This window comes from Anser brachyrhynchus (genome assembly GCF_964034855.1).
Source record: "Anser brachyrhynchus genome assembly, chromosome: W".
Taxonomy (NCBI): domain Eukaryota; kingdom Metazoa; phylum Chordata; class Aves; order Anseriformes; family Anatidae; genus Anser; species Anser brachyrhynchus.
In genome coordinates, this window is record NC_137704.1 from 26126434 (window position 1) to 26136766 (window position 10333).

A 10333-nucleotide genomic window follows, 5' to 3' on the forward strand; every position below is an offset into this window, starting at 1 on the left:
GGCAGACGAGCACCGCGGCTGCGTCTCCAGTAGGCTGCTTTTCAAGCAGCAAAAACCTCAAAAGCGGAGATTTTTGTGCCGTGAATGCCATGTTCCCAGTGTGGCTGTGTTACAGACCGCGGGCGGGTCGGTGCTGGTGGACTGGGGGCTGGATGCTGCCCCGGTGTGAGTGCCCACAGGAAGCACCGGGTGGGCTCAGCGTGGTGCTGAGCAGCAGGAAGCGTGGCTCCATCTCTGCTGGAATAACCCCCGGGGCTCCTTCCCTTCCTGCTGCCTCCGCGGGTGATGCCACCCTCTGGATGCCAGCTGAGGGGGCTCTGAGGACGCTCAGCATCTTTCCTGGGGCTTCGTTAATGTTTTGGGTTTCATAATGTCAATGGAAAGAAAGAAAGCTATGAAGAATTAATTTTGAAAGTTAATAAGAGGGTTTCTTTTAATAGTGTTTGAATTTAATTAAAATTAGGAAATGGGGGAGACCCGTTCTGAAACCTTTATTTCTCAGACTATTGTCACTAAATTTATCATTACAGAGCCTTTTATTATATCACAGCTTCTGGGATTCAGCACTTCATACACTCAGTTATTACCCGAGTGGATGGCATGGCGAGGGGACGCAGCAATGCCCGCGGGGCTGGCGAGGGCACCGCTGAGCCCCGCTGCTGCAGGGGGTGCTTTAGCCAGGGCCCCTGCTTATCCACGGCCGAGTTAATATTGAAGTAGTTGTGATTTAGAGGCTGACTCACATTGTTTTCCATGCCAGCACGAAACGGCGCTGCCGGGAGCTCGGTGTCCCCTGAAATCGGCGCTGTGATTCGGGCAGCCCACGCAGGCTGGGTGTGAAACGGAGCCCCGCTCCTGCGCGCCTGCAGGGGCTGCAGCCCAGGTTTCACCGGCAGTCCTCGCTGGAGGTGTTCGAGGCTGCGTTTTGCTCCTGGAGCCGGTTCCCAGAGCGTATTTCACGCCGTAGCTTAGCTGAACCACGGTGCGATCGCAGATCAGATGAGCGAGGGTCTGGTCTTTAAGCGTTCGAGGGAGCTCCGTCACAGTAAGGTATGTAAAAGGAGGTTTAAACAAGTTTCAAAATGTGCCCGGGAAATGCAGCCCCGGTTCCCAAAATATTCCTGGGGCTCTGCGCCCCTTCCCCAGGCCGCTCTGGGTCCAGTCACCATCGCCGGAGCCCCTCAGGAGCCCTCCCGCAGGGGGCTGCGGTCGTGCCAAGCTGCGCGTGGTGGTCAAAACACGTGGGTATGCGTTTCGGGGGACGTCAGGCTCGGTGTTTGTGGCCCAGCGAAGGGAACCTGCGTGTAAACACAGCGGCGGCCTCCTCCTGGGCGCGAGCAGGCTGCGAACTTGTTGCTAAGGCAACATTTTCCCCAAAGCCCGGGGTTTCACGCGCCGCTTTTTAGCGCGGCTCCGTTAATAGCGGTTATTCTACAAATCCCATCTGAGCCGTGAGCAGGCCGCCGCTGAAGAGCCCCTCGGTCACCTCCCCGGTACGCCTCGTGCCGAAGCGGAGGCTTTTCAGGAGTGCTCAGCGCCGGTTACAGGGCTCTCCCGGGCTCTGTTCCCATACAACGCTCTGTTCCCACAGGATCGCGGGTTCCTGAATGGTTAGGGCTTGGAACAGGCCTTGAAGATCATCAGATCCGTCCCCCTGATGTAGGCAGGGAGGCTTCCCACCAGGCCAGGCTGCCCAAACCCCATCTGGCCCAGCCTGCCCTGACATACAGGGGATTGCCGATATATAGGGGATTGCCCTGACCCAGGGGTAGGATCATCCCTGTGGCCTTATTGATGAATGGGAACCCTCAGGCACGGCTCCACCGTCCCTTACCCGTACCCACGTGGGGCTTTTCCACCCGTCTCCCACCAAAGGAGCGCGGGGGGACCCTGGCCCCAGTTTGGGTTCCCGTGGGAGAAGTGAGCGGCCGCTCTCGTCCCCGTTAGCGAGGGCTGCCGGGGTGGCAGACGGCAAATAAACTTTTCTTGTCCCGGCAGATTTATAGGAGGGGATCAGACTGGTAAAATGATTGTCTGGAGTAACGTAGGCAGACATATATTGCGTGTCAGAAAGCTAAACGGTAGATAAATGCTCATTTATCTTACGGGATTGCTCCGATCGGGCTTTGTTTCCAAGCGCCTTCTGCCTCATAACTTCCTCCCCATCGCTTCCCAGGCAGAAACTGGGGGAAAGCAATAAAGGGATCTGTTCGGGGCCATCCATCCTGCTCTGGGGGCACCCGGTTGTCACTTGAGTGGGAGGGAGGAATTACTTACACTGCAAACAGATGCTTATATTTCTGGATAACAAATGCTCATTTGGTTTGGAGATAAATCACTGAGCTTTCTGCTTCTCAGACTACTGCATACGGCTTTTCGTTGCCAATGAAATGCTCCTCTGGTTAAAACCGGGCTGCAAATCGATGCCTTATAAACGTTACTTGCTTTGGGGTCAGCACCAGCGTGCCATCAGGCTGCTCTTCTTGCTAAGGCTGTGGCATTATTTGGGTGTGTGCGCACAAAAACAGGCAGCGAGAGCTCCGTACCCCTTGAAAAACATCCTATGTCCTGCAGGGGTGTACTGCCTGTGATCCCAAACTGTATCCGGGGCTTCTGCCACCTGCCCTATCCCTCGTGCTAACAGGGGGACACGGGGGTTCTTTATATCCAAGGTATGTCAAAAAATTGAGGAAATCTTCCTCCAATTGCAATTCCTTGTGTGCAGCACTGTCAGTCCTGCCATTGGCACCTCGACTTGGAGATGCTCGCTGCTGCAGCTCCCTCCCAAAGGTGCTAAGCACTCTTCCCCCTGCAGGACTTCGTTGCTTCTTTATAGGTCTGAAACGAGACGTTTGTGCTGGAAACGGCCGATAATTGTACACAAACCGCCAGGTTTAGGTTACAGGGAGGAACCACTGATGCCCGAAGCACATCCATGGCTTTTCATGGGAACGAGGAGGAGGAGGAGGTCCATGGGAAAGCGTCAGCAAGGCAGAGACAGCATGAAACCTGTTTCATCGCAGTTCAGTCGCTCATTCTCACAAGTATAAAATGTAAAAATAATCCAGACAGTTCGGCAGACTGGGCAACCTGCTTAACACCGAAACAAACACAGCTTTCATCTCCAGCATCTGGAAGCAGATGAATAGCAACAGGTACAGGTGGTGGAACTGGAAAACTTGGTTTGAGATGATCACTTTCTCCTTCAGACAGCACTATTATATACGTTCCCTGTTATACAGCCTTTAATTTAATTAGCTCCCATATTCTCTTGGATACAAATGCCCACCCCTGTTCGCATCCTCGGTCTATTCTTTGCGGTGTGCTCCAGATAGCATTTCACAATGTGGCTAAGAGAAGTCGGTGCCATCAGAGCAAGCATTGATTTCTTAATTTAATGCATGCCCTATGGTGTGCAAAAGATAATACACCCTGCTTAGACAAGATGATTTTAATGTTAGGGGTGTGTAACTGTATGATGGCAATGTGTAGGCTATTATTTAGGCTGATTTGTGGTTAAGAAGCCCAAGTCACATCCCGGCACCGCGCGTTAGCTCCCTGAAACATTCACTGAATTTGTGAACTCTTCTCTTTCCACAACTCCTCCATCATTTTAACGTCATCAGTGAAATATCTTCCTCTTTTCAGTTATGAAATCATTTTCTATCATATTTACTATAAGAATTACATCGTACAACAAGGTAGTATTGTACAACTCTGTAAGCAATATGAGTAACTCTTAAGAATAATTTGGCATTTTGAATGACCCGCTTTCAGCTTGCCGTGTTTGTTTTCAGTCTGCTTTGAGGCTCAGGTGACGAGGACGGGAGGAGGTACGTGGCTCCCCTGCCTGGGTGAATCCAGCCTGTTCAGCCCAGGGTCTCCCTGGGGAACAGATCGCTTCGTTACCTCCCGCTTCCTTCCACTAGACTGGGTTTGGAGTTACCCTTTGTGGTCTCCTAGAAAGAGTCCTTGGCCTCCCCCCAGCAGGTCAGCGGTTACAGACGGAAAACCAGCGCAGAGCTGCACTCAGGACGCAGAAAAGTCTGATACCTGGAGGCTGAGGGTTTCCCTCTGCTCACAAGTCATAAAATTTTCCCAAATCCCAAAGAATACCCAGGGAAATTGCCCAAATCCCAGAGGATATACCCAGGAGTTCCTCACTGGTGGTCTTTAAAAGAAGCGAGCAAGCCCAACCATCCCGCAGACCAGCGTGACTGAGCCGCTGGGAGCAGCGGGTTCGGGGCTGTTAATTACAACAAAAAAGAGTCAAACGAGATGCGAAGCTCTGAGATTAACTCGGAAAGCGTCTTTAAGTTAAACAGAAGGCATCTCGAAGAAAAGGGTGGTGAGATAAGGATGCGAAGAGTCAAAAAGGCCCTAACATGGAGTTCCTTGGTGCTCTGCTGACTGGTGAGAATGTGGAAAAAATACATATAAATAATAAATGGTGATTTATGTACTAAATGCACGTGGAGCTGAGGTCCTCCACAATGGACTGATACAGCAAGCAGGTGGAGTCTATTAGATATATCCTTGATCTCAGGGATTTGAAGCATGCGTACAGCATAACGCTGAGAATTAGATCCCCTAAGCAGAGGAGCAACAAAAAGAAATGTCTCCTGGTAAAAAAAACAAAACAAAACAAAACAAAAAAGCATGTGCCAAGCTGTGAGGGCATCAGAGATGAGAAGAAAATCGTGTCTGCAGCTACGGGTTCTTGCAGAGAGGAGGCTTGAGCTGTGCCACGAGCCTTGTTTTGGAAAATTTGGAAATTTTCCAAAATTTCCATTTTTGGAAAAAGCAGGAAAATTTGGGGTAGCAGCGGGAGCCAGATATCGGCGTGCGCGTTCATTCCCAGTTTCTCTTCCCTCCATCTCCTGCTGGGCAGGCGCGAGGAGGAAGATGTCAACGTATAATCGCACCCCCAGATCAAGGAACAAGGTAGTCGAGTGTGTTTGTTTGTTTTCCCCGTGTTTGGTTTCTGCATGGAAGAAACGTGCTTTTGTGCTGGAGCCCGTGCAGAGGGCACGGACGGGCGTTATTCCTCCACCCGGCCTGGGGGCGCGGGGCTGCCCCCCGGGCTGCGGGGTGAGCCTGCGATGGCATCTGGATAGGAACAACTGGAAGCGTTGTTTCCCTGGGAAATAAGAGATGTTCGCCGTCTGAAGGGAACGGGATCACCCCGCGTAGAGCCTTGAACGCCGTCTGTGCTCCAGGCGCTGGCAGCGAGCACGCTGGGACGTGAAAACCTGCGGATAGAAAACAAAAAGGAGAGAGCAGAGAAATGGGAAATAACTAATAAAAGGTTGGGACAGCTGCTGAAATATTAGAAAATGGATTTTGCGAGGCAGCAGCGGAGTAGTTAGAAGTGCCTGCTGCTCTTGCTGTGCTGCTCGTGGGGCTATGAGCTCCATGCGGCGACGCAGCGGGAGCACCAGCGATATCTGCAGGCTGGGGGGATCGGTTTTTTGTACTCAAAATCGAGGCCAACAGTGGAGGAAAGTGGAACAACCGGGATTTGTTACATCCTCCCCATAACGATGCCTGTGGCCGGAGGGGAAATAACGAGCAGCGCTGCTTCTGCATGGCCCACGCTTTATTTTCATGCCTCCCTTCACCACGTATCCCCGACCTGGGCATGCTCTTCCTTCCAGGGGGATGCTGAGCTGCCAGCACGACATTTCTGCCAGAAGCAGCACCTTTATCTTCAGACAGGATTTGTGGTACAGGAGGGCCCAGGCCGGGCAGGAGAAGGGGCTCTGGGTGCACCTCCTGGGCTCTGCAGCCGTGCGCGCGCTCGGCAGGGCACAGCCGGGAGCTTTTCTCAAGGTTGTGACGGTTTTTATGGAAAACAAAATGCTGATTTTTTTTCAGCAGGGATAAAGCACTCATTCCTCCTTCTCAGCGCTCCACGCTGTTTTGCAGCGCCCGGCAAATTAGATTTGCTCAGCGCATTAAGCAGCACTCGGCTGCTAGGTTTTTACAGATTAATTTCATTCGGAGCTCTTCGGCCCTCTCTGTGCTGCACGTAACGAGAGGAGGAGAGCCTTTGGGGCGGAGAAAGTTTGTATGTGATCCAGAGGGGGTCGCGCACAACACAGCGTGCTCTCCACCAGCCTGTTTTCCGAGCTTACAAAGGGATGCCACCTAATTTTAAAGCCAGTTTGCAGCTAGTGCCATTGGAAGAAAGGATCTGCTTGCTGAAAGGAATGCGCTTCATGCCTGCGTGAAACGTTTTGCTGTCACGTTTTGTTCTGTTCTTGCAAGTTTCTGTAGATAACGTGAAAATGCCCAGAGGAAAGCCGGGGAAAAGAAACCCACGCGGATAGCGTGTGATTATACAGCTGTAATAAATCGGCGCAAATGAAGGTAGGATACCGAGGCAGTTCTGCCCAACTCGGAGCGTTTTTCCCCTGTCTCAGCCACCCCAGGTACTGGCAAGGGACACGAGGTGTCTCAGAGTGGTCAGCACTTAGCGACTGCTGCTTCTGCAGCAAGTGGAAGGTGAAATCCGAGTCCAAGGCCTGATGAAGTCCAGCACGAGCCTTGTTACTACGTGGCTTTTCTCACCACCAATACCTCAGTGCAGATGCACGCGATTATTTAGGCACCGATACCCAGCGTTTGCAACACCGAAGCGATCTTGGCTTGCTTCTAAACGTCCAGGCACACGAAATATTTAAAACATTGTAACACGGGGAATTAATAACATTGCGTGCGTTTTAAAGTTAAATGAGAGATCTGATTTTTTTAAAAAGCGATGCGGATTACTTCCACTGGAGATTGGCAGAAATCGAAGTATTCGTCCGCTGGCCGTAACGATGTTACGGGAAAATAAAATGTTCTGGGTCTGAAAAAATACGGGGCAACTTTCTAGATGAAAAATGAATCTTAATCCAAAACCTTGGTAGCAATAATAATAATAAAATAACACCTAGGGCCTTTCTTTCTAACGCCATTTCAAGCAGAAGAGGATATTGGTTTCTGACTGGCCTCGCTCTTTCCTCTTACTCTTAACTAATTAATCCCTGGCCACCCATTCAGGGGGCAGAAAATATGAGCATATCCTGCTGACTTACTACAAACAGAAAATGGATACAGTGGATTAAATGTGCGGTTAGGGTAAAACACTCGAGGTCAGATGGGCTCGGAGGAGCCAGGCGGGCAGCAGCAGGAGGCCGGTGTGCCTGCAGGGACGGGGCGCAGCTGGGAGGGGACGTGGGTGGCAGGGCGATGGGGGAGGAAGCAGGATATACAGGGCTTAGTCATTAAATAAATCTGCAACGTACGCCTTATCTAATTAACTTGTTGCCGTTGTGTTGTTAAGTCAACTCTTTGCTCCAGATTCGCCTTGGTCGTGTATCTCATTTCTCCGTTGTAATTAAACAGGCGTTTTAAAAATGGCTTAGAGTAGTACTTGTCAGTTTAGACTGGCATTTTTTTTTTATTTTCTTAATGTAGGCGAGCAAGAGGAGGCTTGATACTACTTAAAACACAGCAAGTTTCTTCTCGGAGAACCTGGACAACTCAGGCAGTACTTTGGTCAAGGGCAGGACGAGAAAATATGAAATATGCTTGCAGCAGTTACTTGGTTTGGACATACCCCTGCCTGATTGCGTTCACTAATTACTACTGCTTGCACTGACAGCTCTTTTGGGGACCGCTGGACAGCCTCGTGTACATTAAGGCTCCCCACAGCAGGTCGCACACAAGGTGACAGGACACGTCTGGTGTCCCAGGGCTGTCCTCCGGCCCCGTTAGGGAGCAGCGTGCCTCTGTCCTTCCAGCCCCACGCGAGGGGGCTGAGCGAGAACAAAGCAGGCTGAGGGCATTTGCATGAGAAGCTTGTCGCGGTTTAATTAGGTCGAGTATACATAAACATAGCTTGCGTTAGTAAAAGGAAAAATGCTGCTTATACTTTGTGAAAAACCACAACTGAGCCGCAAGAACTGGTTTCAGACAGCTTATTTAAAGGCATGCACCAGTTTTGTTAGTTAAAATGATTTTATTACGTTATTATTTTTTTTTTCCCAAAGCAGAGCAGGCCTTGAAGAAGAAACTTGAATAAGTAATAACTTTGTGGGATAATTAAAGAAAAAGCAGGGGGGGGAGAGTTGGCTGCAGCCTCTTCCTTATTCCTGGAGCACACCGAGGCTATGCAGGGCTGGGTGGCCGCTGGCAGCTGCTGCTCGTCCCCTCTGTGGGCACAGGGAGAACAGGTGAGATAAAATATTTGCTCTCTTTGTGGTGCAATATAGCAGCTAAGGCAAATATGCTTGTCACGGCGAGCCTACATACCACATCCTGCTGCTATTTCCAAAGGAGACCCAGCCCTCTTTTAAAAGAGGTTGATTCAGGAAATACCACCGCTTCGTTATTAATTTTGTATGGTTTATTCTAATAACTCAACGTACTTGTTTAGCCACTGCTGTTTCACATGAAATTTCTCTATCTAGGAAGAACAGAATCTAGGCACGTTTCCTGTTCTTGCGAATCGTGCTGAGCTTGAATTGTTAGAAGAACAAGCAGGAAGCTGAGGTTACTGAGCAAGACACTCGCCTTTAATTTCAGGAACCCAAAAGAAACGCAACCAAAATCCTTTGGTTTGCCATTTAGCAGCCTAGTGGGGATGAAGAGAGAGCCTGTCTAGAAACTGCAACTGCTTCGGCGAAATGCTTCTGTCCGAAACCTTCCGTCACTGCAAAATGTTTCCAGTGACATAAAGAGAGCTGCCAGCGCGCAGCTCCTAATGGCTCGTGTGCTCAAACCGCACCGCCGCTGATCGCCGGCCAGGCTGTAGGACGCCGCGTGGGTGCGAAGTTCTGCGACGCGAGGCCTCGAGGAGGTGCTTGCCAGCGCCTCAATCTCCCCTTTCTGCGAGCACTGGGTATTTACCAGCGGGGAAAGTGGCAAACCGAGCAGCCACGAGCCGTCTGTGAGCATCACAGCAGACAATGCTGGCACCGGTGTGGCTGATCCTAAACGGAGTGACCGGCGTGCCCAGCTGAGCTGCAGGAAAGTCCTCTCTAAACGGATGTGCGTGCCATCGCTGAGATGGGTTATTTGATTTGTGCTGCCCAAAGAACAAAGCTGTTCAGAAAAAAACCTTTTTCTCTTGGTAGCGACAGCACTGTCTTGAAACGTTGCCAGTAACAAATCCCAGCAAATGGTAGCAACCATTTAAACAGATTTATGAGTGGCTGCAAGTGCTGGAAACTGGTCCGGGGTGCAGGGAACTGCAGCTGGAACATCCTCCCAGGATCATGAAAGGTTAGAGGCAGCCACCCAAGTTCTGCAGCTATCTCTGAAAAGACAAAATTCGAAAGAGAAAGATAATGGCGGAGCATTCCTATGTATTTCAGCAGGACAAGAACCTCAAATTCCAGTTTCCAAGAATCGTTTCCAATTCTTTTTTGGGTCTGTATTACAGCATGTGCCCTTCTGAAGACCAGCACTACCGCTTCTGAAGGACGTTGAGCCCTGCAGAAATTCCCTACCTCCCCTGAACACGACCTATCTCGGCCCTGTCAGGGTTTAAATGCGGGATTTTCCTCCTGCGGGAGCTCCTGCATGTCTCTGCCCATCGGGGCAGCACCCGGGCTGTGCAGTGCTGCGAATCAGCGGGACGGGCACCAGGAGCATCGCTGGCAGCAGCAGCGCAGAGCCGACAAGCCCAGGTGCCACGCTGGCCACCTGTTTGCCTCCCCCACCTGTTGCGTTTCTATTTTTAAGGCAGAGATTTGAGGGCTAAAATCTGCTAGTACTAGGTGCCGGTGTCTTGGAGGCAGGCGGGTGTCCGACCCCACGGAAGCCCCTTCGGGCCTTGCCACGCGCCAGTAGCGACGAGCCTGCAGCAGGGCCGCTGGTAACCGTGCTGTTTGGCTGTCAGCTCCCTGAAGTAATTCACTCCTCTCGCTGCTGTGCGAAAATGCTTCAGGAGGAGCAGCGCCCGAGTTACCGGGTGCCGTTTCTCCTCAGGAGCGCGGGGCCGTGGGATCAGCAGCGACTGGGTTGTGAACTCTCACAGCTCGGGGCTGGAAGCACGGCCTGACCGACAGCCTCAGCCTGCTTTTGGGGAGAGGGGGGGCACGGCTCGAAGCACGAGCTGGTGAGGCGAAGCCCTTCGGATTTCTCCCCCGGGGCTCAGAGGGGCGATGAGCAACGGGGGCAACGGGCCGGGCTGAGGCGGTGCGCGGAGCTCCGTGCCGGAGAGGGGCCGGGCGGGACCAGCCCCACACGCAACGGGCGGCACCGGGGCAAGAAGACGACCCCCCCCCCTCTCCTCCCCCCGGGCACCGGGAGAGCGGGGCTGAGCCCTCGGCCCGGGGGG

General features: G+C 51.9%; 1 long non-coding RNA gene across 1 annotated transcript; it reads left to right on the plus strand.

Annotated features, from left to right (window-relative positions):
- Positions 1 to 471: 471 nt before the first annotated feature.
- Positions 472 to 10238, plus strand: LOC308184934. Its single transcript, XR_013943047.1, has 3 exons — positions 472 to 1050; positions 8043 to 8222; positions 8460 to 10238. It is a non-coding gene; the product is annotated as an uncharacterized lncRNA (long non-coding RNA).
- Positions 10239 to 10333: the final 95 nt, after the last annotated feature.